At 33.0% G+C, this 26,238-nt stretch overlaps 7 non-coding genes across 7 annotated transcripts; 1 reads left to right on the top strand and 6 right to left on the bottom strand.

Annotated features, from left to right (window-relative positions):
* Nucleotides 1-4,540: 4,540 nt before the first annotated feature.
* On the top strand, nt 4,541-4,612 carry Trnaa-ugc (transfer RNA alanine (anticodon UGC)). Its single transcript has one exon. It is a non-coding gene; the product is annotated as a tRNA-Ala (tRNA).
* Nucleotides 4,613-8,156: 3,544 nt separating this feature from the next.
* Trnaa-ugc (transfer RNA alanine (anticodon UGC)) lies at nt 8,157-8,228 on the bottom strand. The gene has a single exon. It is a non-coding gene; the product is annotated as a tRNA-Ala (tRNA).
* Nucleotides 8,229-12,955: 4,727 nt separating this feature from the next.
* On the bottom strand, nt 12,956-13,027 carry Trnaa-ugc (transfer RNA alanine (anticodon UGC)). Its single transcript has one exon. It is a non-coding gene; the product is annotated as a tRNA-Ala (tRNA).
* A 2,129-nt stretch (nt 13,028-15,156) lies between these two features.
* Nucleotides 15,157-15,228, bottom strand: Trnaa-ugc (transfer RNA alanine (anticodon UGC)). The gene has a single exon. It is a non-coding gene; the product is annotated as a tRNA-Ala (tRNA).
* Nucleotides 15,229-19,047: 3,819 nt separating this feature from the next.
* On the bottom strand, nt 19,048-19,119 carry Trnaa-ugc (transfer RNA alanine (anticodon UGC)). The gene has a single exon. It is a non-coding gene; the product is annotated as a tRNA-Ala (tRNA).
* A 2,016-nt stretch (nt 19,120-21,135) lies between these two features.
* Trnaa-ugc (transfer RNA alanine (anticodon UGC)) lies at nt 21,136-21,207 on the bottom strand. Its single transcript has one exon. It is a non-coding gene; the product is annotated as a tRNA-Ala (tRNA).
* Nucleotides 21,208-25,459: 4,252 nt separating this feature from the next.
* Trnaa-ugc (transfer RNA alanine (anticodon UGC)) lies at nt 25,460-25,531 on the bottom strand. The gene has a single exon. It is a non-coding gene; the product is annotated as a tRNA-Ala (tRNA).
* Nucleotides 25,532-26,238: the final 707 nt, after the last annotated feature.

The raw sequence follows: 26,238 nt of genomic DNA, 5'->3' as shown, positions 1-26,238 counted from the left end.
TAATCACTTGAAGCTAAACGAAAAGTTCAAGCCTATACTGATGACAAATATAAGTCATCATAGGAAAGTTATTATAACTTTTCATAGGAAATCAAAATTGGTGAACAGTTGGAAGCTTACTTCTGTTTTCCTAATTCTTTTAAATTTTTAAATAATTATTAACAATAGTTCTCTGGAATAGAAGTCAATCTGATGGGTATTCTAAATTATCGATAATGTTCTTGTAGAGTCAAGGATTTTTCACTGCGTTAAAAATTTTTACCCATTAAACAAAGATAAAAAAAAGTATATGTTATATCTTATAAGCAATTGCAAATTACGAATCAATGCTTGCTAAATGGAATATTTACAATTAAAGAACATTATATTATAAATTTGTATTCGTAAGCTATATTGGTCAATGGCCTTTTACACACAATGAAATATTAATTTGCGCTTTTATCGGAATACATTAGCTAATTTCTAAACCGCTTGAAATAGACATATAATTTCAATTGGAAAAAGCTATAAATGATTAGAACAATTAGGTTTTATGTTGTTTGAGTTCAATAAATAAATTTCTGAAAAAGCTACGAATTTTCACTCTTCCTTATGATACCCTGGTCCTATTAGTCAGATTTAGTAAAAAATTTTCTATACTCTAAAATATATGATAAAAAATCCCATGCATTTTTAAAACTAAAATTGACAGATTTATAGCTGTTTAATCTAAAAAATAGCGTATACAAATTTACTTTAAGGAACCATTTGAAAAAAAAAATTAACAGAGGTATATAAATTCCATTTACAGATCAGCCTAATGTTCTTTCTGTAGGACACGAATTTTTCTGCAAAATTCGTCTAAAATAAAGAATTTAATGTTTCATAAGTTGATCAGTTTTAGTCATTGAAGAATAGAATATTTTTCTTGTTTAAATTGCCGCAATGTCAAAAATTTTTTTACGAAATATATTTATTTACTGTATAATTGATAGAAATGGAAGAACGTATCAAAAGTTAGATTTTTTTCCTTTTTGAGAAATACATTTGACTCAAACAACAAAAAATATAAATCTTTCATTTATTTGAAGCATTTTTTTAAATTAAAACTACATGCATATCTCTAACGGAATTAGCTATTGGACTACAATATAACTGGGCATCATGTATAACATCTATGTGTCATAAAATTGTTACAAATCTTAGAAAACAACAATTTAGAAAGCCATTTTACACGACTGCTGTTGTAAAATAGATTGCTTTAAATTATCCAGTATTATAATATAACTTGACTCTTTTCTTCAGAAACTTCTAGACAAAAAGTTTTTAAAAAGTATTTGATTAAAACAATATGCTTTACTTATTGCATATTACACCTGATGAATTGTCATGTAAAGCCCAGCAGAATGAACTCATCAGTAAAAAAATTAAAACGAGGATTCGCTGCATGTTTGGTTAACTGTAATAATAAAATCTTAATTAACTGACGCTATCCTTAATCCTAAAATCAATCAAATTTAAAACAAGGGAGATATTTTCTCATATCCAACGTAAAAAAATATTTTTCTTTTCATGTGAACTAAAATTCTCTTCAATCCTGTCATGTTACAAAAAATGAGCCAAGAATTGTGTCAGAAGACAAATTTCAGAAGACGAGCCATGAATTTACAAATGACGTTCAGGATTTAAGAACTTTGTTTTTTGCTCAAAGAACATCACATGGAAATTTCAGGAAAGTTTATTAGCAATAGTCCGCCAAAAATTGTGGATTAGGGAAAATATTGGTGAAAATGTTTTGAAGGCTTAATGAAATTTCAAGACGAATAATTTGAAAAAATAACAAAAAAACAGCATGGCACCAATTAGCAAACGATCTCTTAATATCTCTTATAAAGCCCCGATTTATTTGTAAAATGAAATGAATTTTGAAGTTACATAAGTTCGATCAGTTTTGGTCGTAGAATAATGGAAATTTTTTATTTAAAATGTTACAGTGTTAAAAACTTTTTGCTCAACGGGACGAGGTATTGTATAAAGATGCAAATTTCATAACTCTTTGTGAAATATATAATTGGCTCAAACAACATAAAATACAATTCTTTCCGTCATTTAAAGCACTTTTATATTGAATCCACTATTAGCTGTTGGGTCATAATAAGTGTGTATATATTGTAATAAATAGACGATACCATGCATAATAGCAGCTATTAAGATTTATAACTCGCGATGATTAACATCATGACTGCGCCTGATTCATCGTAATAAAATTTCAATATATGGCGCTATTAATTGGGTAATTCTGAGCATAACACGTGAGAATTTGCGAAAGTGTTCTACATTTATTTTTAATTATAACATAATTGAAAAAGGTTTGTTCGCCAAGATATAACGCTTTAGAACGTATTCCAAATTTTTTAGCCTTCTCTGCCATCTATCATATTCTGTTTTCATAAAAAAAATTTCTTCAATAACTTGGTTATATAAGGCCATTGTGTCCACGGCCACAGACGCCAATTTAAAGAATTCCGAATAGCTAAACTGAATCTGTATTAGTAATGATGGATAATTAAATGAACATGTTGGCTGCCACAATTCATGCCTGTGATTAAAACCATCTATCTAATTTGATTATACTGTTTTTGCTAAATTTTTAACAATTGTAAAGATGGTGTAATCTAATTAGAAAGTAGGTGTGAGTTATCGAGGATTCTCTTGACAGCCAACGTGTTAAAATGATTTCGAAGACCAATTTTTTTCTTTTTATTGTATACTAGCAGTACCTGCACAGCGTTGTCCGTGGCATAACATCTAAGAGTAAAATTTAGCTTAGACTTAATACAAGTCTCCACCCGATATAACATGAGAATGTCATGCGGGATCAAAAATATACTTAGAAATCATAAAAAATAACTATAAAAGCATTTTTATAGCACACATTCAGAAATATTTAGGGCTAAGCTTTGATATACAGTCATTTGGCGCCTTGCGAGGTTGACAATTTTTCGGTGGTGCTTTATTTGGGCTACATGGCCGCCATTTTTCTTATGTTATTCTATTTTGATCTTTCCTGTTCATTTCCCTTGGTTTTTTTTCCTGTTGTACTAACTTCTTCTGCTTACTTTCATTATTTTCGATTATTTTTTTTTTTGCATGCATTTCATTTTATTGCGTTTACTGACTTTTTTTTCTATATTTCCGTTAATTTGCTGCTGCTTTCCTCGGGACCTTTAGATTGGAAACGCTATCGCTGCCGTTCGCGCCAAATTCAACCATTTCGTTAAAATTTGGCTTTGAACTATTTTTTGCTTGAAAATGACTGTATATCAATGCTGTTCCATATTTAGACTGTTAAAATGGTTTCAATTTTCCCTTGTAAACAACACATGCCTTTTGATTCATATTTCCCTTTTAAAGCTGGGCTAAGCTTTGATATATAGTCATTTTGCGCCATGCGAGGCTGGTAATTTTTCGGTGGTGCTTTTTTCTACCGTTACCCTATTACTGCTGTTCTCGCCACATTCGACCATTTCGCTAAAATTCGGTGATAGATTATTTTTTGGCGAAAACGAGTGTATATCAAAGCTGTTCTTAAAGCTGAACAATATGTACAGACTATGGACCTGGTTGCTATTGAAACCGAGGCATCATTTCTGTAATCCATACATGAATCGAAATTCAGAGCGGAGTACTTCTTTTCGAGCCAAATATCAGGAACGTTTGTTCTTTCACTTCTTCTCCTATGTCTCAAATTTAAATGTCTTTCTCTGTCAGCAGACAAGCGAGATTCATTCTGTCTCTGTATTTCAATTGCAGTGCGATGTAAAGAGAGACGATTACTTCGATCAGCGGAAGACTATCCTTTGAAGAAAATGTGGACATTCTTTCTCTGATATTCGTTAACCTAACGTTTCTTTCTTCTGCATTTTCACTATCGCGCAACAAACGAAGCGTTTTGTCATTTAATGTGCTCCGGCCAAGGTTGAATTTCCTTCTTTTGGGGATAATGAGATTTAAATCGCTGTTTAAAATCAGACGTAAATAAAGAAATGTATCGCATATGAAAACCACAGCTCTTGCTATTTGCACATGCGAAGTTTGAGATTTTCACTCAAGCGCGGGTAAGTGCAAAGCACAGATACTGCTGTTTTACGTATGCGCGAATCGTAGTAAGAAAATAATTAAAACCGCAATTATAAAACTCGTTTTTTTATTTGATATACTAAAACCTTCCCCAGTAATTGCCCTACAAAATGGTACAAATATCTCAAAAATTAGTTAATTATTTCTCGAGTTTTTCGGGTTTCAACATACAGACGCTTTCAAGAGACTTCATTTTATACTATATATAGATATATCAACTCGTGATCGGATTTCTCAGAAAGGGAAACGCGTACTTATGAAACATGAGTCGAGTTCATTTGCTAGTTTTCACACCTGCGGCGTTGTTTCTTGAATAAATTTGCTACTTTGAGAAAGTAGGTCAATTGCCAGTCACTTGATTGATTTCTCTGAAAGGAATGCAAATGTTTATTTCTTACTATCAATGCTTGGAATGACAGGCGGGGGTGTAGCTCAGTGGTAGAGCGTTCGCTTTGCATGTGAAAGGCCCGGGGTTCGATCCCCCGCACCTCCACAAGATTTTTTACCCCTTTTCTTGTTTTCTAAGAGAGACAGAATGCTAATATTATTATTCTTAAACATTCAATAGCTCACTAATAGCTTCAAAAAATCAATAGGTCGTAGTTTAATAATTAAAAAAAAGATCATTGTCTTTATTAAATTATGATACAATTTCGAAGCTAAAGAATTTGTTTTGTGAGAGATTTCGTAAGTTGCAGCCAATCGAGGAAAACTATAACAGAATTACATTCTGCAAATTTATATAACCACATCAATGTGAAAAAATGAATGTGTCATTCCAAGATACCAAATTTAATTTGAATACAAAATATACAAGAAAGAGGGAAAGAATTGCCAAGCAATAGACTTCCCTGTGTCAGAAAAGTATATTTTTGTAATTATATCTGTTTGCTCTCTGTTTGTCTGTCTATCTGTGGAACATGATACCTAAAGTATTTTTTGAATTTCAAAAATGAAATTTTGCATGTAGTCTTTAGTCTAAATTTGTAGATTTCCATCAAATTTTGAACAAAATCTACTTAAAGGAATTCTGTCTGTTCAAATGCAAATGAATGCAATGATGATAAACTTCAAAAAAACTACATATTTTAAACTTGATATACAAATTTAGCATCCACAATGCAGGTCTGTATTAACTGTAGACTGTCTGTATGCCGATCTGTCTATCGGTCTACACTTTCTCAAGCATTCACTGCAAATGAGGTAACTTAAAAAGCATCAATTGAAATAAAAGAAATTTAGTATGTGATCTTATATCTACAATAGTAGTTCTTTATACCATTTTATTTTCAGTCAATTAGAAAAAAAAAACATACTAAACACATGTTCTATTCTCTGGTACTTGCGTATCAAATGCGTGTCAGCGATTAATTGGCAAAAAATAATTCTCCAATATTACAAGTCATATCACTGACTCTCCGACCTGCCCGAAGGCACACGGATAAATAATACTGAATGACATGACCGCCGCAACAGCAACACTGGCGGGGAACTGTGGTTGAGTCGAAAGGGCTATCACCGGTCACTGTACAACCCTTCCCAAAGGAAGTACGTCCCATCATCGGTGGAAGGACCAGATCCTCCACCTTTTTGAGTACCCTCCAGGGTGGCGAGATCCAACCACCATACCAGAAGCCTCTCACCCTCATTTCGAGGTGCCACCCCGAGGGTCTATTTAATGTAGAAAATATGCTTCCATGGAAACGCCAAATGATTCTCGCTAAAGTTTTCTCTTTCATGATTATTGTTTGCCAATGCTATTCAGTTTATACACAAATACCGGTTTTCTTTAACATGGTAGGAAGCACACAGTTTTCGGCTTGAAAATGAAAATCTGAGCACTTGTGGAATTCACGGCCTTGCATAAGATCCACAGTTCTGTAGGGAAAGGAATATCACCTTTATTACACAATATACTGGAAATTTCAGGGAGACCCCTCCGGTTGGTACTGTTCTTGAAAATTACTATTACCATCATGTAAATACAGAAGGATAGTTTTATCTTCAAATATTTTATAGCTCATTGAGGACTTAGAAAATTTTTTATTCTTTTCATTTATTAAGCAGTGATCATATTTCGAAATCGAAACATAATGTTTTGATGATAAACCCGGAAAATTTGACTTCACACGCCTGATATAATCTACAACCGACCTGGAATATCACTCTTTAAATTTCCACACGAGAATGTGGAGACACTGACACTAACACGATTTTAAATTTAATGTCCGATATAGTATGAAAATAATTTATGCTCCTGTATGCATATATCTAACACCCATCCAAGATTCTCCAATGACGATTCTGCTGTTAGACTTTGTTAGAAATATCAAACGCTTCACTAATTATGGGAAAGCTCTTGAGTGAATTTCCGCTTATGATTCACAAGCAGGGTAATTATTATACAAAAATATTCTAAATTCAAAGCACAAACTTTAAGATTCTATGATGCATACAATAAATTCATTTTCGCTACCAACATCAGAAATCGAAAGCAGTTGATGCACCTACTATGCAATTTTTGTAATGGTAAGAACTTTACATAATAAACCAGCAAGAATAGTCTTTCCTAAACTTTCCTGGACACTCTCTGATAAAGTTGTCATCCCAGAAAACACCTTGCATGATACTCGAGTACAATAGTTACAAAATATAAACTTCTGGTGAGGATTTGGCATTTCTTCTGGATCTATCATGTAATACTTGGCGAGTGTTTTGGTGATTAATCCCTGGCGCGTGGTTAATAATATCCGACCATCGAGTTTGTTCTTTAGACACGTTTTTCTCAATCCACTGAAAGAAAGATTTGGCACAAAACTGCACAATTAGTTACAAAATCACTCACCAAATTCGAAATATTTAATTCATTGCGTTTTCGAATCAACGCGTTCAAATATATCTGAAAAGACACACAAACGGACGATAAGCCTCTTGTTGATTTGACACAAATTTTTTAGGCGTCTACACTATGGTATTAAATCCGTGCATCAAATTTCATCTCTCCAGTTCTCTTCGTTTTGCAGTTCTCGTATTAACTTATTTTCGAAAGGCCGGGATAGCCTGGTAGGTAAGGCGTTTGAATCGCATCCCTTGGGTGGCGAGTTTGAACCCCTCCGCACGAAGACTCTCCGTGTGTGTGGTGGCTCGTGCACGTATAAATCTGTCGTGGTCACAAATTCATCCATGTCGAGAGTAATACCACTGATGGTACTGGTTCAGAGGTGATCGTTCTCTGATTCAAGTCTAAATTACGATCTGTGGATCAGTGAATAAAGTCAGTCCTGTAAAAAGGGTTGTGATGGCGCTACTAAAAAACAAGAGACGCTCCATAGATTTAAAAATCACTGACTTAGTCAGCAGGCTTGTCTATGACAAGGGCTATTAGAAACAACAACAACTTATATCCGAGCAGCCGGACATAAGGACTTCCTCCGAATAAGTTTTACTCAAAATGTGATAGAAATTTGCAAATTATGTTTAACGTACACTAAATTTCAATCGTGTAACCCAAAACGTTTTTGTGTTATCTTTGTCCCAGACAGACAGGCGGACATTTCCCAAAAATGAGTTTTTCGAACTGAGGAATGTGTCTAAAACGTGGAGATTCTTCAAAATTTTGAGTTTGAATTTTTTGACGATTACTATATTCAATCTTTATTACGTATACGAGAAAATAAAAATGCGTTAATGTAATCAGTTTTTAGTGACTAATTTTCATCTTTTATGGCCCTATGTGGTATAATTGAAGTTTAATAAGTACGTTAATCTCTAGCTTCACCTGTCAGTTCTGATGTAATATTTAGAAAGTGCATGCATAATTTTAGTTAAAACACTGTAAGAAAAATTTCTTGATGCTGGGAAAACCCATCGAAAGATTCAGGGACAATTATAGTCCTTTCGGACCTCGTTAAGTTCAAAAACCCGATTCAATTTACGAAATCTCAATAAATCTATTCTCAGAGTTTCACCAGAAGATTTGTAGCTGAAAAAAATATTCAGTCCCCCTATACAAATACAACGAAGAAAAGAAAAAAAAATGGAGGTGCGGGGGATCGAACCCCGGGCCTTTCACATGCAAAGCGAACGCTCTACCACTGAGCTACACCCCCGCTGCTGAATTCATGCATTGATAAAAAGAAATAAACATTTGCATTGCTTTCAGAGATGTCGAACAAGTGATTACCATTTGACCTACTTCTCCCAAACGACGAAAAGTCGCAGGTGTGAAAAATGGTGAATATGTCACGCTTTTTTGGTTTATTTCTTTTCTTGCAAATAAAATTGGAAATAATTTTGAATACAAACAAAAGGAAACTTAATCCCCTGATGTGGTTTCAATTGTCAACTATTAGTAAAATAAATAAAGAACAATTTAGGAAATAATAATCCCAAAATCATTTAAATATCTGGAATGTTGTTTTCCATTCATAAATCAAAATAAAATTATACTTTATTGATTAGTGACTAACAGGATTTTTAATGGCTGTTTAAAAAAAAAACTGTTTTGTTTGTTGCATTTGGAGAAATTATTAGAAGTTTATTGCATTGGAGGAGATTATTTGAAAAAGGAAATTTTAATGCGAATCATGTATGAGGATTTATTATTGTATCCATTCATATAAGAACATCTAAAATATTTAAGCATGCTAAAGGAATTTATTTTTGTCTTTTAAAATAATTAAAATTTTGACTCAGTTAGAAATTTAAGTATTAAATAATCTAGAAACGATGTATCAGACTTACACGTCATTGGATACAAATTTTTTTTACGTATAACTTTTTATTTTTGCTCCAAATTCTCATCAATTAAAAATCATTCATATTAAATTCACGCATTTGTAGTTAGAAATATTGGAAATTCTTTCTACTGTATATCAATACTTAATGACCGTTTCCCCGGGAGAACTAGGAAGTGTGCCTGTTAATTTATTAGAGCAGACTAGCTATAAATTTATTAGTAATAGTACGGAACCAATTATTAATCAACTTCTAATTAGTTCGACAAAAGTTATAACATGCTGTAGAAAACTTTCCTATGCATTGATTAAGAAATAAAAAAAATTAGTTTTTGTAGTTCACTTTAGATGTAAATGTATAGTGTGAGAATATTTTAAAAATTGTTTCTTCGCTGTGGAATCTTTGTTTATCCATACGATTCTCAAATATTCAAATCGTGAATCAGCATTCTGTTATTTTTGTCGTGAATACAACATTTTTATAGAATCTAGACCGCAATCATTGGTAATCAATCGCGGGCATGCGATTAATACACAGGTACCAGAAAATAGAATATGTATTTTGAATGTTTCCTTCCGGTCGATTAAAATAAAAATTTGACTCAGGGTTACAATTGTTGTCACAAGATAACATACCACATTTCGTTTATTTTCCTTTCGTTTTTGAATTATTGTATTTACAGAATGACAAAGAATAGACTAATAGATTATCGAGTCTTTGACAGATTAGATTGAGAATTCGATAAGAATATACATTTTAGATGTTAAACCGGTGTGCCAAATTTTATTTTTATAACTCTTTATGTTTTAAAGTTATACATTCATTTGCATTAGAACAAAACAGACTTTCTCTGAATGGATTTCATTCAAAATTTGATCGAAACCGACACATTTAGTGTAAAGACCCTACACTAAACTTTATCTTTCCAGTTTAAAGCATTTTTGATTTATCGTAGCCACAAACAGGCAAGCACAACGAAAGATATACATAATTTTTCAAAGGATTTCTCGATAATAAGGAGGTCTGAAACATGGAAATTTCTCGAATCCAAATTGCTTAAGCTTTTGACGACTACAATACTTCCTCTTTGTATACTACGAGAAAGTAAAAAGAGGTACTTATTAATTAACGGTGAAGGATTGACGATTCGTTGTCGGAAACAAACAGCCAAACAAAATGCTTATTAGTAATTATCTTCTATTAATATTTAGCATTAGAAGCGCACTGATAGAGTTGCAAGCCCAATTTAGCTTTGTTGCTACATTTGGCGAGTTTTGACTCTTTCACCTTGAATTAACAAGTACTTATAAAGAAGTAAAGGTGAGTCCCAGTTCTTTCACATGCAAAGAGAACCTCCGAGTTTCGCTCTCAAACAAAAACAATAAATCAAGTCGTTCAAAGTTTAGAATAATTGGATCGGTAACCATGTCAAGGCTACTTGAGCGAACAATAGTGCTGATGCATTCTGTTTTCTGAGTGGAAAGTAATAAATGACTCATATGTTTTCGTTCACCAAGGTTATTTCCTTTCAAACTTTTTAAAATGAGGAAAGACAAAAGGAAAAGAAAACAAAAATTCGGCTAACGTCGAGTCATCATCTGATAACACAGTCCGTTAGCAATTTAAAACGGTCTGTCAGCATCCGCATAACAGTCAAAGAAAATGATTAGCAGTTCATTAAAATATCCACTCTGTTTAGTCATCAGCATTTTTTAAATTACTATATTCAGTAAACTCTTAGAAAATTCATGAAGAATTTATGTGTATAACGTATGTGGGATAACGCATGTGGGATAAAAATCGCTCTTTTTAATTGTTTTGTTTGTTTGTTTCTTATGGCACTTCCCACTGACAAGCCCGCTGTTACGAAGACAGCGATTTAAGCCTGAGGGGGACGTCTCTTATTTTTTTTTTATAGCAGCGCCAACTAGGGCCAAGAGTACGACTTTGCCACTCACGCATCATTCATTCGCTTGCACAACCCCTTTTTACAGGAGGGCACATTCACACATCTCACAGATAGAACAACAGAAGAACAACCATGCCCAAACCGGGACTCGAACCCGGGACGCCCAGATCACGGGGAAGACGCGCTACCCCTATGCCAGGACGCCGGCGCTCTTTTTAATTATTATCATATGACAATTGTCAATCGAAAAGACAATCGTACAAATTTCAGACTACTTCATCCAATGATATTACAACTGCACTGAATTCTATGCTTCGAAAAACGACTTTCAAAATAGTATCGGAAATGTTCTGGAGAGTGGTACCAGCAGTCATTTACTACTATTCATCAGATGAAAGAAGTTACAAACCAGCAGAAGTGGTCTTCTCAAAACTTTCTCGCATACCTCTCTAACAAAGGTATTATCCTAGAGAATGCCTTGTACAGCATTCGTGTGTAATAATTAGGAAATATTAGCTTTTGGCGAGAATTTAGCATTTTTACTCAATCTATTGTGTGATCTTTGACGAGTGGTGTTTTTTTTGGGGGGGAGGGATGATTAATCCCTGGAACACAGTTAATAGTCTCCTAAATTCAAATTTGTGTTTTAGACGCATTTATTGCAATCAATTGAAACAGGAATACAAAAATTTTGACACAAAACTACATTTTTAATCACAAATCCAATACCAAATTTGATACATTTAGGCCATTATATTTTTGAGTTATCGCGTTTACCTGGTTTTAAAAATACGGATCGTCACATTGTCAACCATCGTGGGATTTCACTCAAAATTTGACAGGTGTACAGTATAAATGCTAAATCTCTGCACCGAATCTTATCTCTGTAGCTCTCTTCATTTTGTAGTTATCGTGATCATTTGTATTTGAACAGCAGTAAAGATGGACTCCCTTTGAAAAGATTTTACTCAAAATCTATTGAAAACTGCAAATTAGTGTAAGAAAACGTGTACCAAATTTCAATCGTCTAGTTCAAAACATTTTGGAGTTATCTTTGTCAGACACATAGAAGGAGGGACATTTTACAAAATTATGTTTTTCGAACTCAGGGAGATCTAAAATATGGAGATTCATCAAATTCTCGAATTCGAATATTTTGACGGATATAAAGCTTCTCTATACTACGAAAATGGGAAGGCAAAAGGCTGTGGAAGGTTCGTACTAACGCCGTGTTAAAACTACTCAATAATCTAAATAGAGTAATAAATGTGGTAAATTAACTCCACGAGAGGGCACTCTGAGTTCATCCGGTGATAGCCAGCAGTCGGAGGGCAGAGTGCAGAGTTCACTAGACGAGGGGAGAGAACGGACGTCCGCCGAGAAGGGTGCGACCGGAAACCGAGAAGCCGTGATACTCTGAGAAAGGCCGAAACTGGAATTCTTGCGTTGAAGGATTCCTCTGCAAATGCCAGTGCACCACGCGTAGGTGGGAAAGATCCTTTGAACGACATCAACTGTCCATCTTCATGTAATATAAATTCCTTCTTCATCATTGAATTCCATTTGTAAAAACCATCTGAATCATCATTTGTTAATCAAGAATAAAAAGATTAAGCTAATTCAAGTGGACTGATGCATTAAAACCCATCACACCCACATAAATTAATACTAAGATTTCAGTTTCGATGCTAAAAGGTTTCCAATTCCGAAATCTGATTCGTTTACAGATTTTTCCTGTGGGTGAGCTAAGAAAGGGTGAAAGGGGAAACACAACGCCGTTTATCAATCCAACGCCCACTGATGAGTTACAGAAATTTGAAAAAGGTGTGCTACCTCAGACGACTTTCTCGCTATCAGACGGCTCAAAATTACGATGTTGTTTCTTACACATACTTCGCGTTGCTTTATATGTCACATTAATGTAACCATACCATTCAAGTTCGGAAACGTCAGGTGTAAATCTTATTTGTGAATTATATGTATTTGTTTCACTTTCAATCCTACTGCGTGGATTAAACTTCTTCGTCCTTATATTACAGGAAAAGTGCTATTCTCGGATGTCTGTCGAGTTAACTTCCATAATTGAGAAGTCAGTTCGCAATACTTTTCAAATTTGTAGTTAAAATTGTTATAAAAGGCTCAAATTAAAATTAATACTTATTCACCTCTAAAAATATGAATCGAGAAAAATGGAGGTGCGGGGGATCGAACCCCGGGCCTTTCACATGCAAAGCGAACGCTCTACCACTGAGCTACACCCCCTTCTTAAAAAGTGAACATTTATAGTAAGAAATAAACATTTGCATTCCTTTAGGAGAAGTCGGAAGATTCGAAAAAATCACCTGTCTCTCTAAATTTTATTCATTTAAGAAACAACGCCGCAGGTGTGAAAGCAGACAAATGATCTCGTCGTCACGTTTCATAAATAAGATTTCGAATGAAACGAAACCAGAAAACTGTTAAAAAATAACTTCTTCAACAGAAGTCTTATGAATTTAGTACCAGCTGCCAAAGGTTGCTAAATACTAATTTAGCAACAAATCTGAAATTGCAAAAAATCACAAAATCATTTAAGTACCTCGAATGATACATTTCTTTTACTTCAATCAAGCTTTTCCCAACTTTTTCGTTGATGTGAAAGTGGTTGTTGATGTCCAAATTAGAATAAAAAAATTATTAAAAGAAAGGAATACTACAAAGGGAGAGAGCAGAAATTTCAAACTTTAAGAGAAGAAATTTCAAATTCCTGGATTTAAAAAAAAAACTCTATTCAAAATAAAGATTAAAAAATGTCGGCGCGCTTCTTGGAAAAATGTTGAGATCCATTGACTCCTTCATAAATCGAATATTTATAAGTCAGGAATTTTTCAAAATTTATCAATGTAAATTCTTTGGTAAATCACTCGATTGTGACTGTCAAATAATCACCTTGTTTATGAAGGAATTTAGAATAGAATATTATCTTTTGAATTTTCTCTCCCGATGATTATTGTACTTAGCAGATCCTTATAAAGGCAAAATTAGACAAAGTTTGCGGAGTCGATACTGACCAAGTCTTTCTTGATATGTAACTTCAATCTTTCTTTGACTTGCTCCTTATTCAGTCTTAGAGTTTCCACTCGGTGATTATGGATGAAGATTTATATAACTTTGCACTGTTACCTACTGAATTACATTCTGTCCTCACTGAATGGGCGTTACGCTTCCATTTTGATGACATGTTTCTCAAGTTCAGTTATATTACCCTTCTGTTTTAAAGCAACACTAGGGCTATTTTGGGACAGGCCTCGGAATTAGAACCGCGGTCAGATGACGAGGACGACATTTGAACTGGCACTCCCCTCTCCACGCCACACCAGCTGTACCGAACCCGAACCAGTCCTTCAGTGGAATCGGGTTTCGAACCTCAAACCCTCCGTTTCCGAAGCCGAGACCTTACCACCTTCATCTTAATAACAGTTTGGGATTAATTTCATGATTTTAAGGATTGAATTTAAGTGGTGTTTGGTGGCTTCAAATTATTCAATTATTAGAATAATTCATAATTTTGTATAATAATTCATAATTAGCATTATTTCCTGATCTATATGTCATTTATTTTCATGATTTATATGTTGTTCTCTCCGATTGTTTTGATATGGCATATGTTTCTTCTGCACAGTAAAAATTTCATACAAATGCTAACTAATAAATAAACATTAATCTCTGGAAAACTGAATTTTGTGACTAATTTAACGTTAAAAAAGATTGCATTTGAAAGTAACAAAGGCAGCTGGTGATTGATTAGTTTTTAAATTTTAGTTAAAATAGCACACTGTTCTATAGCAAACAGAGGACTATTTTAGAACGGGACACATTTCTTTAACCTTACCTTTAGAGCAACGTCTAATCCGAACCTCCTCTCATAAATTCTCCGCTACAGCAGATGTAGGTTGTGGTTTAATCCTTTACTTATAACTCGTGTTTGAATAATAGTAGTAATAGCAAGAATAAACTCAGCTTATAAACAAAATTTTTATTAATAGAACATGATCTCACACGCAACCAGTTGTTGCTATAAGTGAGTAAAAAAGTAAAGGTAATTCGAAATTGACGCCACAATCTTTATATAGTCAAAATTAGCTCATTTCAGTTCACTTCTTAGAATAACGATTGATATATTAGCGCCGCCACATAGTATGTAATTTAACCCTCAATATCAAATTTAATGACAAAAACCTTAATATCAAATTAACATGCAAAACCGTTTCGACTAATATGAGGTGAATCTAAATAGAAAAAGTAAATATTCAACTGCGAAACAGAAATAATTTCCACCATGTGAAGTAACTCAGCTAGAGATAGTGGATCTTTCATTTTCTTGAAAAGAAAAAGAAACCAATGAATTCACATGGAGGTGCGGGGGATCGAACCCCGGGCCTTTCACATGCAAAGCGAACGCTCTACCACTGAGCTACACCCCCGACAAGATGCAACGAATATCAATACTATTAAATGCAGCAATGGATGAAACTTGATCCAATTGTCTGCGTTATCAATGCTGTTTAAATAAACGGAACGTGAGCTCACGAGATGGTGCGCTTTTAGATTTAGGAAATTTGCTTTCGTGTTAATATCTTCGCATTATGTAAAAAACAACTTAGAAACTTCATAAACAGGGACGCGTTAAGTTTATTTGGATTATAATTTATCTTTCGTATAATCAATTTTCTTAAAATAAAATTAAATAAAATATTAAATTATATCTCATTTCATTGGTAAATGTGGACAAAGTTATTTTAGCCTAGAAATATATGTGATGTCTTTCTTATAAAGAAATACAATGAAGGGAGTATATGTTTGGATTGATATTTTTGAAATTAAAATATCTGATCCACTTTTCTACTGTTTCAAAGAAGATCTAAACTTTCCAATAAATTTATATGAAATTGTTTCTGTTGATACGATAGATTAGTGAAGATCATACATAGTATATAATTAATTAATTAATTAATTGAATGTATTTTCCAAAAGTGTCTGCGTGTATTGACCCGAAAATTAGTTTCCTGTGGAACATATTTCGCATAATTGTAATCAATCTTATTTTCATCGATTTGTATTTTTCTAATATTCAAAAAGTCTTCAATAATTTTAACTAAATAATTGGATTTTCCTTCAATAGTGTCGTATGTGCCCAACTCCAATATTGATGCCCTTTTATAAATCAAGGTGATGGGATCCAATGCTATATGATAGTAGATCTTTGTCTAAAGATCGGTGGGTCACGGACTCGAGATTGTTGCACGAAAAAGAAATGTCTTGTACACTGACTTGATGCGCATTGAATCGGGAGAATTCATTTCAACCTTGATGAAGTATAGATATTTCTAAGACGAAATTAGGTTTTCCGACACAGCTATTCGGGCCGACAGTGGCTTAATAATGGAGTTCGGGAATAAGATGTTGGACGTAGTAATAAATTATATATGTTACGGCCAAAGCCCGAATTTATCCAGTACGCGAATTGGCTGGCCAATTCGCGTTTCTGCCAAAGTCAGAAGTACTTGCAATTAATATTGTATATTCTACTTTGGCTGGCCATTTCGCGAAGTGGCTGGGAATCCTTGGCCAAAGCCCGATATGATAATGGTACTTCATGTTGTTATAATAGCTCCGAGTACAATAGACTTAAATTTCAGTAATACATGTACTCATTTTTTGTATACGTACAGGGATTCGAATATGAGTATGTGTTTTTCCAAATCTGCTGAAATTATGAAAACCTAAATTTGCAGAAAGAAGTCTCGATTGACATGGTTGGACCCAGAGTAAAACAGACCGTTCGATCTGCACCCAATGCGCTGCCAACTAGGGTAGCTCGTTCAAGTGCAGTGTTTTCCAAGAAATGTTTTAAGGGTGATCGTCAGTCTTTTTCTGCCTCATAGACCTAATGCTAAATTTTCCAGATTACATTCTGTTCCGAAATATTAAATTCATGAAATACAAACTTTTTACAAGGGAAAAAAACAATATTAAGAGTAAATTAAAATAAATAGAATGACATTTATGTATAAAATATAAATAAGGACATGTTGTAGGCGAAATTCGACAGATGGCGCCAACAAAGAAATGTCTTTAAATAATATAAAAACTATTTTCCTTCATGTTTGTTTTTATTAGCCCTTATATTTTCTATATGCCTTTGCAAAGAATTTCATATTTTTTGAAGCGGTATTTCGGGAAACAATGTGATCTAGGATATTTAACATTAGGTTTATGGAACAGAAAAAAAACTAAGGATTACTATTAAAGGTAGTTGACAATTTGAGTATTCAATTTGCCTTTGTATTCATACACGATACGCAACGCATTTGCTCAAGATATAATTCGCCATTTTGAAGGGCGCAAATCTAATCTTCTTCACGTTATCACATTGTTAAAGCATATGCGTTCACTGAATAATTTCTATTATCTCTTAATTATGAGAGCAGAATAACACGAGATCATATTTTTATATATTACAAACTTAGTTTTAAATATTTCATTTTTTACAGTGTGTACAACAATCTGCTCTAGATTTCTTTCTTCCTACTTTGGCCTATCGTTCCAAGCCACTTCGCGAATTGCCGGCCAAAGCCCGAAATCAAGGAAAGATCGGACATTGGCCGCTAAGTTTACAGCAACATTGGCCAAAACGCGAATTGGCCAATTTCGGGCTTTGGCCGTAACATATATGATAAATCGGACATCGAGAACTTCTTCTTCTTGTGTGCAGCCGACCACCCCACTATCACTGAAGAAGCAGTATCGACAAGATTTGTTTTGGCCAACTGCTTTGTCTTCATCATAATTCATCCATATCTCTGGGCAAATTACCAACCTGGCACAATCTTCAAGGCGGTTGAAACCCATCCACTATGTGATCAATCTAAAACCTTCCTCTTCATTTCCCCCTACATCTATTATCCTAAGCGTATGGAAAAAAGTTTTCATTGATATGTCATCTTCTATATATCTCCACTATTCTAGATAATTCGGTAAGTCCAAAACAGGCTTCGTGAAATTTCAAAAAGGTCAATATTTTTTAGAATGTATATGTGCTTAGGCGAAATTAGAAGCAATGCCTCGATATTTTTGCATAAGTGTTTGATTATAATCTTATGTGCACTTAGACAGATATCGCATGATTTGTTTGGTCCTTTCTTTTTTTTTTATTAAGATGTGTTGCTTTTTGTATGTCACTGTTCATATTTTCATACAAATCAGAATATGGTAAGGGAAGAAATCATTAATATCAAACGGCTTCTATAGGTATCCGAGCAAAGGCATTTCATTTTTAGAAAGTTAAACAATAAAAATCTGTCTAGAATATTTGATGGGGAATCTGAAATCATTCAGAGGTAAAACCAATGAGTTATTATTTTTTTTCAAAGAAAAATTTTTCCTGTTTTTTTTAATATCTACGTACAATAAATAATTTATTCATAAAAGTTTTACTACTCTTTTAAAATAAAGATTAGTAACAAGATATACAGCATCCGGGACAGAATTCAGATAACATCATACAATGCACAGTTTTTGACCGTAACATCTTTACATTATGTATAGTTAATAAATAGAATCATTTTTTAGTATTTAACGTTTCCGGGTCATGGTCTTTTAATTTAGCTTCAATTAGTTCATTAAGTCAAACGTATTAATCTATGGTATCGTCTGACAGTTTTAATAGAGTATTTAGAAAAAGCATGACGAATTTCGCTTAAATCTAAACATAAAACGCCTTTTCTATGCTCGGAATACCTTCATAACGTTTATGGGATTATTGTAATTTTTAAAAATTAATTACATTTCTAGATTCAAAATTCAGCCTCCAAATATATTCCAAGTCTGTAGTCAAAATTGCAGAAGCTTCTGAGTTCCTACAGTTAAAATACTCCAACTTACTAAGGAAATATAAGAGAAAAAGAAATAGTACTTTGTTCAGAAGCAAACAGAGAACTATTTAGGAACAGATCACATTTCTTTAAACTTGATTTTAGAGGAACATCTAATTTAGCATTCCTCTCATAAACTCCACGTCGCAGAATCTGTAGGTAATTTAACCTTCATTATCAAATTTAAAGGCAAAACCGTCAATATGAAAATAACAGTCAAAACCGACTCGACGTATGAGTTGAAATCGACATTTGAAAAGGAAAGTGCAATTTCGAATCAGGAAATATTTCCACTATGTCAAGTAACTCAATTAGAGGTCGTCTGCCTTCCATTTTCTTGCAAATAAAAAGAAAAAAATCGAAAAAACTTGGAGGTGCAGGGGATCGAACCCCGGGCCTTTCACATGCAAAGCGAACGCTCTACCACTGAGCTACACCCCTGTCACATCAAATTGATATCGATAGTTATAAGATGCATTGTATGTTGCTTTCAGAGAAGTCAAACAGGTGATGAAAAGTGACTTACTGACAAATTGATGAATTTCCTAGAAAAACAAAACCGGCAGGTGTGAAAACTAATAAATGCATCCAATGTCACGATTTATTAGCAAATTTCCATTCCTATAAATAAAATTTGGAATTCTTTTGAATGAAAACAAAATGTGACCTTCATCCTCGGAAGTAGTTTTGACAGAAACAGTAGCCATTTGTTACTAAGTAAATGCGAAGCAATTTGGAAACAGGTAGTCACAAAATCATTTAAATATCTGGAATGATACTTTTTTAATAATAAAAAATTGGTGGTTTTAAAAATGCTATATTTTTAACTCAATAAGTAAATGAGGACTGGTTCAGCTTATTTTTAAAAAGGAACTCTTCATTATCCATTAGAAAGTCTGAAGCAACGAATCTCAGTTGGGCTCGTTCATTTAATAAAACACATGTCGCTGCATTTTTTTAAAGCAGTGTTACGACAAATACAGTTTCGGACTTGCAAACATAAGGCATATGGATCAGTTGCAGTTGCTGGAATAAGTCCACTGAACCAAGGCATATTTCCCGATTTGGAATTTCTTCCAAGTTACATAACGAACCATTCTTAAGCCACATCTAATGTATCTCATTGATTCTTCATTTCTTGATTTTATTTGTTCTAACCTGATGCCTACAGATCCCGACGAAACTTCCGCAGCAGAGTATGAAAGAAATGACAATCATCTGCTGCAGGTGTTGTAATCCCTAGATCTGAAGGTTCGGTCCCACGCACTGTTCCATCGTTGGTAAACTATGGCCATTATCAGAAGTTGGCATAAGACAAGGAAGGAAAAAACTACGAAGGGAGAAGTAAGCTGCTATTTTGTCAGACACCCCCGTAAAAGATGAACTTCCAGGCAAAAAACAAGCCATTAAGATAAAAAAAAAAATTTAAAACAATTGTGAAGACCAAGACAAAAGTCGTACACAATAAAACAATGAAGAATGCAAGATAAAAGATAGGACAGTGGTAAAAGATGAAATGCAGAAAAAGAAAATGAAATTACAGAAGAATGGGTGTATCCATATCATGGAGACGATTTTAATTTGATTGAGGAGTTGGATTATTTGAATGTAGAAAAAGATCTAGAGGTTAATGATTTTGTATTAGCGAAACTGTTGATTGAAGATTAAAAAAATATCAAAATATTTTATGGCTGAATTTTGAACCAAAAGAGCCTCCAAGAATAGAAGGTGAGCTTCCTCAAAAAAAGTTCTAAATTATTTATTTTTCCCTATAAGGATGAAATAGCAATTCTTTCAAGGGCTGATTTAAAAATGGTTCTCCCATTGTCTTTGGACATTGGGGCAACAAAGAAACAAAAATCATTATTGCGATTTGAAGTCGATTTCATTTTGTTGTATCTTGATTAAATGTTTCCAAATTCTTAAAAAAAGTGCGATTTTTAGTTCAATTCAATTATTTAAACTTAAGTTCAATAAAAGTTACTAATTAAAATATTTTCTTAAAATTTTCTTTTTAAATATGTACCTATAGCATAATTAAGAAAAGTACAAATATATAGTGCCAACCTGCAACGCGTATAATGCTAACATATCTCCACTCGGGACAGGTTGACACAGATGGCGTTAGCTCATTCAACTCGATATTGCTCTCTAACTTTTAACCAAATTATTATTAATTCCATTTTATAGTAGATAAAGGATGTAAGAATGAGTTGAAATAGATTTCAGCTATTTCACCATTACCAAAAAAAATAAGGAAAATTCGCAATCAAAATCGATTCAATGTCATCCAGCCCCGGTCTCCCGTACATAATATTCTTAAACCAAAATTTAATCTGTTAAGGAAAAATATATATTATACATTCAGGAGTATACTCAAATTTTGGACTCACTGTATAATATTAATATCTCTATATAGGAAAAGAAAAGTCTCTTTCTCAGATGTAAGAAAAAGGTTGGAGGTGCGGGGGATCGAACCCCGGGCCTTTCACATGCAAAGCGAACGCTCTACCACTGAGCTACACCCCCGACATTTCAGAAGTATATCCATCGCAATAAATGTTTCTGTAAGTGATGAAAGCTGTTGCGATTTCCTCAATCGCAGACGTTGTTTAAATAAACGAAACATGTTTGGATGAGTGTCTTACTCGATAGGAGTTGGCACGAATAGGAATAAATACGATGCATATTCTACATAATGAATTTTGATTTCAAGCTCATTTGTGTAAAGTAATGATTTCAACTCTTCTTTATTACTCACTTAAGCTTGAAAAAATAATAAACAATCGTTGAAACAAATTTTAGAAAACCTATGTTCTGTTAATTTAATAAAGATGTGTTGTGGTAATAAATTAAATGTTTGCAAAAACTACATTACAAACAGACTGAGACAAATCATTTTTAGAGGAATCTTTTGATCTGTAATCATTATCAAAGCTCTATATAATTTACTTTAATGAATGAATTCGGATATTAACTGAAAGTGATGAAGGTAGATTCAATATACTAAAATATAAACTATTTATTTAATTCAGAAATTAAAAGGTAACATCACTGCGTAGCGAAATAAAACAGCAGTATGTAGTAATTTGTTGCAAACTGTAGCACTTTGTAGTGATCTGCACACCATAAACTTGGTTTAGTATATATACAACATAGATAATTATGTAACAGGAAAAAAAAAAGAGTAGCGTGCAGTAGTCTGTGCAAACTGTAGGACTCTGCAGTATAATAAAAGATTTTTCTGTGTATATACGCAATGTGAATCATTACATGACGGGAAAAAAACAGCAGTATGCAGTAATTAATCTGTAGCAAACTACAGCACTCCGCATTGATCTGCACAACATAAAATAAATCCAGCATATATTCAACATGAATCATTACGGGACGGGAAAAAACAACAGTATGCATTAATCTGTAGCAAACTACGGCATTCTGCAATGATCTACGCAATATAAGATTAATCCAATTTATATTCCAGATGAAACAGCAAGTGGCGAAAATACAGTAATTAGGGATTGCAATACCGGTATTCGGTATTTTTTAGATCTTAATACCGGTATTAGAAATTTTACAAAAAGAAAGAAAACACATATGTTTCTTTGTTTTATTTGCCAGTTTTATTAGAGAGTGTAAATATCACAAAAAATAATTTGTAACTTATAAATTATAATAGTATATAAAGATAGTATATAATAGTATATAAATCACAAAAAAGTAAATGAACAACTTATTTATTTAAATCACAAAAAAAGTGTAAATATCACTATTCAGTGTGTGGTACTATTACAAATTTTTAAAATGTGATCTTAAAAAACATAATGCATCCATTGTACTGTCATTAAACCTGAAAAGTAATTTTGTGCAAAAATGACCAGCTGTCGAAAACGCTCTTTCGGCATCTATGCTAGTTGATGATACTGTTAGCAATGCGGGATATACGTTTTCCAAGTATTTACCTCTAAATCCCTCGTATTCAAATAAATCGATTTCTCGTCGGATGGTTTTGGATATAGCCGATTTCTGTATTGCATTCTGGTTCGTTGAATTTCTTTTATTTATCGCTAATTCTAATTTTTGTTCAAGAGACAATTCCTTTTCACTATCGACATTAGTGTCATCATAATCTTCGATAACTGAACCGAATTCTTCTGAATGTAGATAGGTTTGTGGGTAAAAAATTTTAAGAAAATTTACTATAAACTTGATCAGATTTGAATTGATTCTTTTCTTTTCTTCTTAATCATTTTCATTTTTAAAATCATTATAATTATGTAAATACCATAAGACATTTTTTATTTCGGTATGTCTTTTTCCTGTGTGATTTTTCAACGTAATATATAATTCTTCAGATAGTGATGTGTGCTGTTCTTTCATGACTGCAATATGAAATTTATTGTTGCATTAGCTGTTAATAAATTAGAATCTCTCCGACATAATACCTCAATAGTCAGTTTTATTGGAAGTAAAGCTGATATAGTTCTGGATATTAAGTCGAATTCATTATCTGAAAAATTAATTTGCAGGTTTAAGTTGATCATTGCTTTTTGGATTGGATTTCTAAATTTCCAAAATTGTTCCATCGTTAGGAGTAACTGTTCCAACGTGTCTTAGAATCTATTATTAATATATATTCTGTTTTATTTTCAGAAAGAATATATTTTTGTAATATGGCATTTTTTGTAGGGGAACGTTTAAATATCTTAACAATTTTTCGAACTTTATAAATTATAGGAAGCAATTCTTGATGGGTTAATATTTCAACCTCATAAGCAATATCTTCTTCGACAATTACATTGTCATTATCTTCATTGTCAATATCACTGTCACTCTTACTCTCTTCAATGTCAGAATCCGAAGTTTCTATATCCACAGTATTTGGATTCTTCTGTTCTTTATTTTTTTGGTATAATACATCTATTACTCCTAAATGAATTCCATGAGCATAGCACAACTTCTGATTTGCGCCAATCCACTTTCCAACTTTTCTCATAACTGTTGCTTCATTAGTCGTTATGGATACAATATCTTCTTTTAGGGATAATCCATGTTTCGCTAATTTAGATTTAGGCAATTAATTAAGCCATTAATTAGCTAATTAATTTCGCCCTTTAGGGAGACATAAAAACAAAAACGTACACTATTTTGCTATGTTGGCGATCCCTGAACATATAGTGGAGACAATTTAAAAAATTTCTAGTAAATACCGAAAAACCGGTATTTAAACTTGTGAATACCGGTATTCCAAAATTGTACAATTGGCTCAAAATACCAGTATTCGGTATCCCGGTATATCGGTATTGCAATCCCTATCAGTAATCTATAACAAACTATGGCACTCTGCAGTGATCTGTACAACATAAGATTGATCCAGTATATATTCAACATGATTATATTTGGCTGGATTAGAGAAGATAACTACTGAGTGTGGGAATAACTATGTGGAAGCATCACAAATGTGATCTGTGATCGCTAGGGTTCAAGCCAGTGGATTCAAAACGTAATTGTAGTAGCGGTCGCTACAAATAAAAGTAAAATAGATTTGATACTGCCCAATATTTCACGAAACACTGAAAGGAGAGAATTAAGTGAAAACTCATGTAGAAATTTAGATTTTATGTATTAAAAGAATATTTTCATAAGAAATTACCACAAGTAAAAGTCTATGTCATTTTATGTGAGTCTGGCATTCATATGTAATAGTTAATTCATATATCAGTTATACAAATCAGTATATCTGACATCATTATACCAAGAAAGATGCAACTGCTTGAGTCAACTAACGTCTGAATCTGGGATAAATTCATTCAATGGCTAGGTTACCTATTTTAGCAAATATCATTATTAATTCGAAACTATTAATTCTTAATTGTTTCGACAAAGACACCAAATTACAGCTTGGTTTAAATTAGTTATATTAAAGTCCCGTTATAAAGCAACACTAGGGCTATTTTGGGCGGACCTCGTAAATTGTTGAAGATAAAAAAAAATATAAAAATGTTTTATTGCTGAATTTTGAACCAAAAGAGCCTCCAAGAATAGAAGATGAGTTTCCCCAAAAAAAGTTTTAAAGTATTTATTTTTCTCTGTATAAGGATGAAATAGCAATTCTTGCAAGGGCTGATTTAAAAATGGTTCTGCCATTGTCTTTGGACATAGGGGCAACAAAAAGACAAAAGTCATTTTTGTTATTTGAAGTCGATTTCATTTTGTTGTATATTGATTAAATGTTTCCAAATTCTAAAAAAGGTGCGATTTTTATTTAAATTCAATTATTTAAACTGTAATTCAATAGGAGTTTCTAATTAAAATATTTTCTTTAAATTTTCTTTTTAAATATGTACTTATAGCATAATTAAGAAAAGTACAAATATATACAGTGCCAACCTGCCCCGCGTATAGTGCTAACGTATCCCCACCCGGGACAGGTTGACACAGATGGCGTTAGCTCATTCAACTCGATATTGCTCTCTAACTTTTAACCAATTATTATTAATTCCATTTTATAGTAGATAAAGGATGTAAGAATGTGTTGAAATAGATTTCAGCTATTTAACCATTACCAAAAAAATAAGGAAAATTCACAATCAAAATCGATTCAATGTCAGCCAGCCCCGGTCTCCCGTACATAATATCCTTAAACCAAAATTTAATCTGTTAAGGAAAAATATATATTATACATTCAGGAGTATACTCAAATTTGGGGCTCACTGTATAATATTAATATCTCTTTTCGATGAAAAAAGAAAAGTCTCTTTCTCAGATGTAAGAAAAAAACTGGAGGTGCGGGGGATCGAACCCCGGGCCTTTCACATGCAAAGCGAACGCTCTACCACTGAGCTACACCCCCGACATTTCAGAAGTATACCCATCACAATAAATGTTGCTATAAGTGATGAAAGCTGTTCCTATTTCCTCAATCGCAGACGTTGTTTAAATAAACGAAACATGTTTGGATGAGTGTCTTACTGGATAGGAGTTGGCACGAATAGGAATAAATACGATGCATATTCTACATAATGAATTTTGATTTCAAGCTAATTTGTGTAAAGTAATGATTTCAAGTATTCTTTATTACTGACTTAAGCTTGAAAAAATAATAAACAATCGTTGAAACAAATTTTAGAAAACCTATGTTCTGTTAATTTAATAAAGATATGTTGTGGTAATAAATTAAATGTTTGCAAAAACTACATTACAAACAGACTGAGACAAATCATTTTTAGAGGAATCTTTTGATCTGTAGTCATAATCAACGCTCTATATAATTTACTTTAATGAATGAATTCGGATATTGACTGAAAGTGATGAAGGTAGATACAATATACTAAAATATAAACTATGTATTTAATTCTGAAATTAAAAGATAACATCACTGCTTAATGAAATAAAATAGCAGTTTGCAGTAATTTGTTTCAAACTATAGCACTTTGCAATGATCTGCAAACCATAAACTTTATTCAGTATATGTACAACATGGATCATTATGTAACGGGAAAAAAAGAGTAGCATACAGTAATCTGTAGCAAATTGCAGGACTCTATAGTAAAATATAAG

Source organism: Argiope bruennichi, chromosome 5, assembly GCF_947563725.1.
Source record: "Argiope bruennichi chromosome 5, qqArgBrue1.1, whole genome shotgun sequence".
NCBI classification, from domain to species: Eukaryota; Metazoa; Arthropoda; class Arachnida; order Araneae; family Araneidae; genus Argiope; species Argiope bruennichi.
The sequence above is the reverse complement of the archived record's forward strand: the minus strand, read 5'-3'. Positions and strand labels throughout refer to the sequence as shown.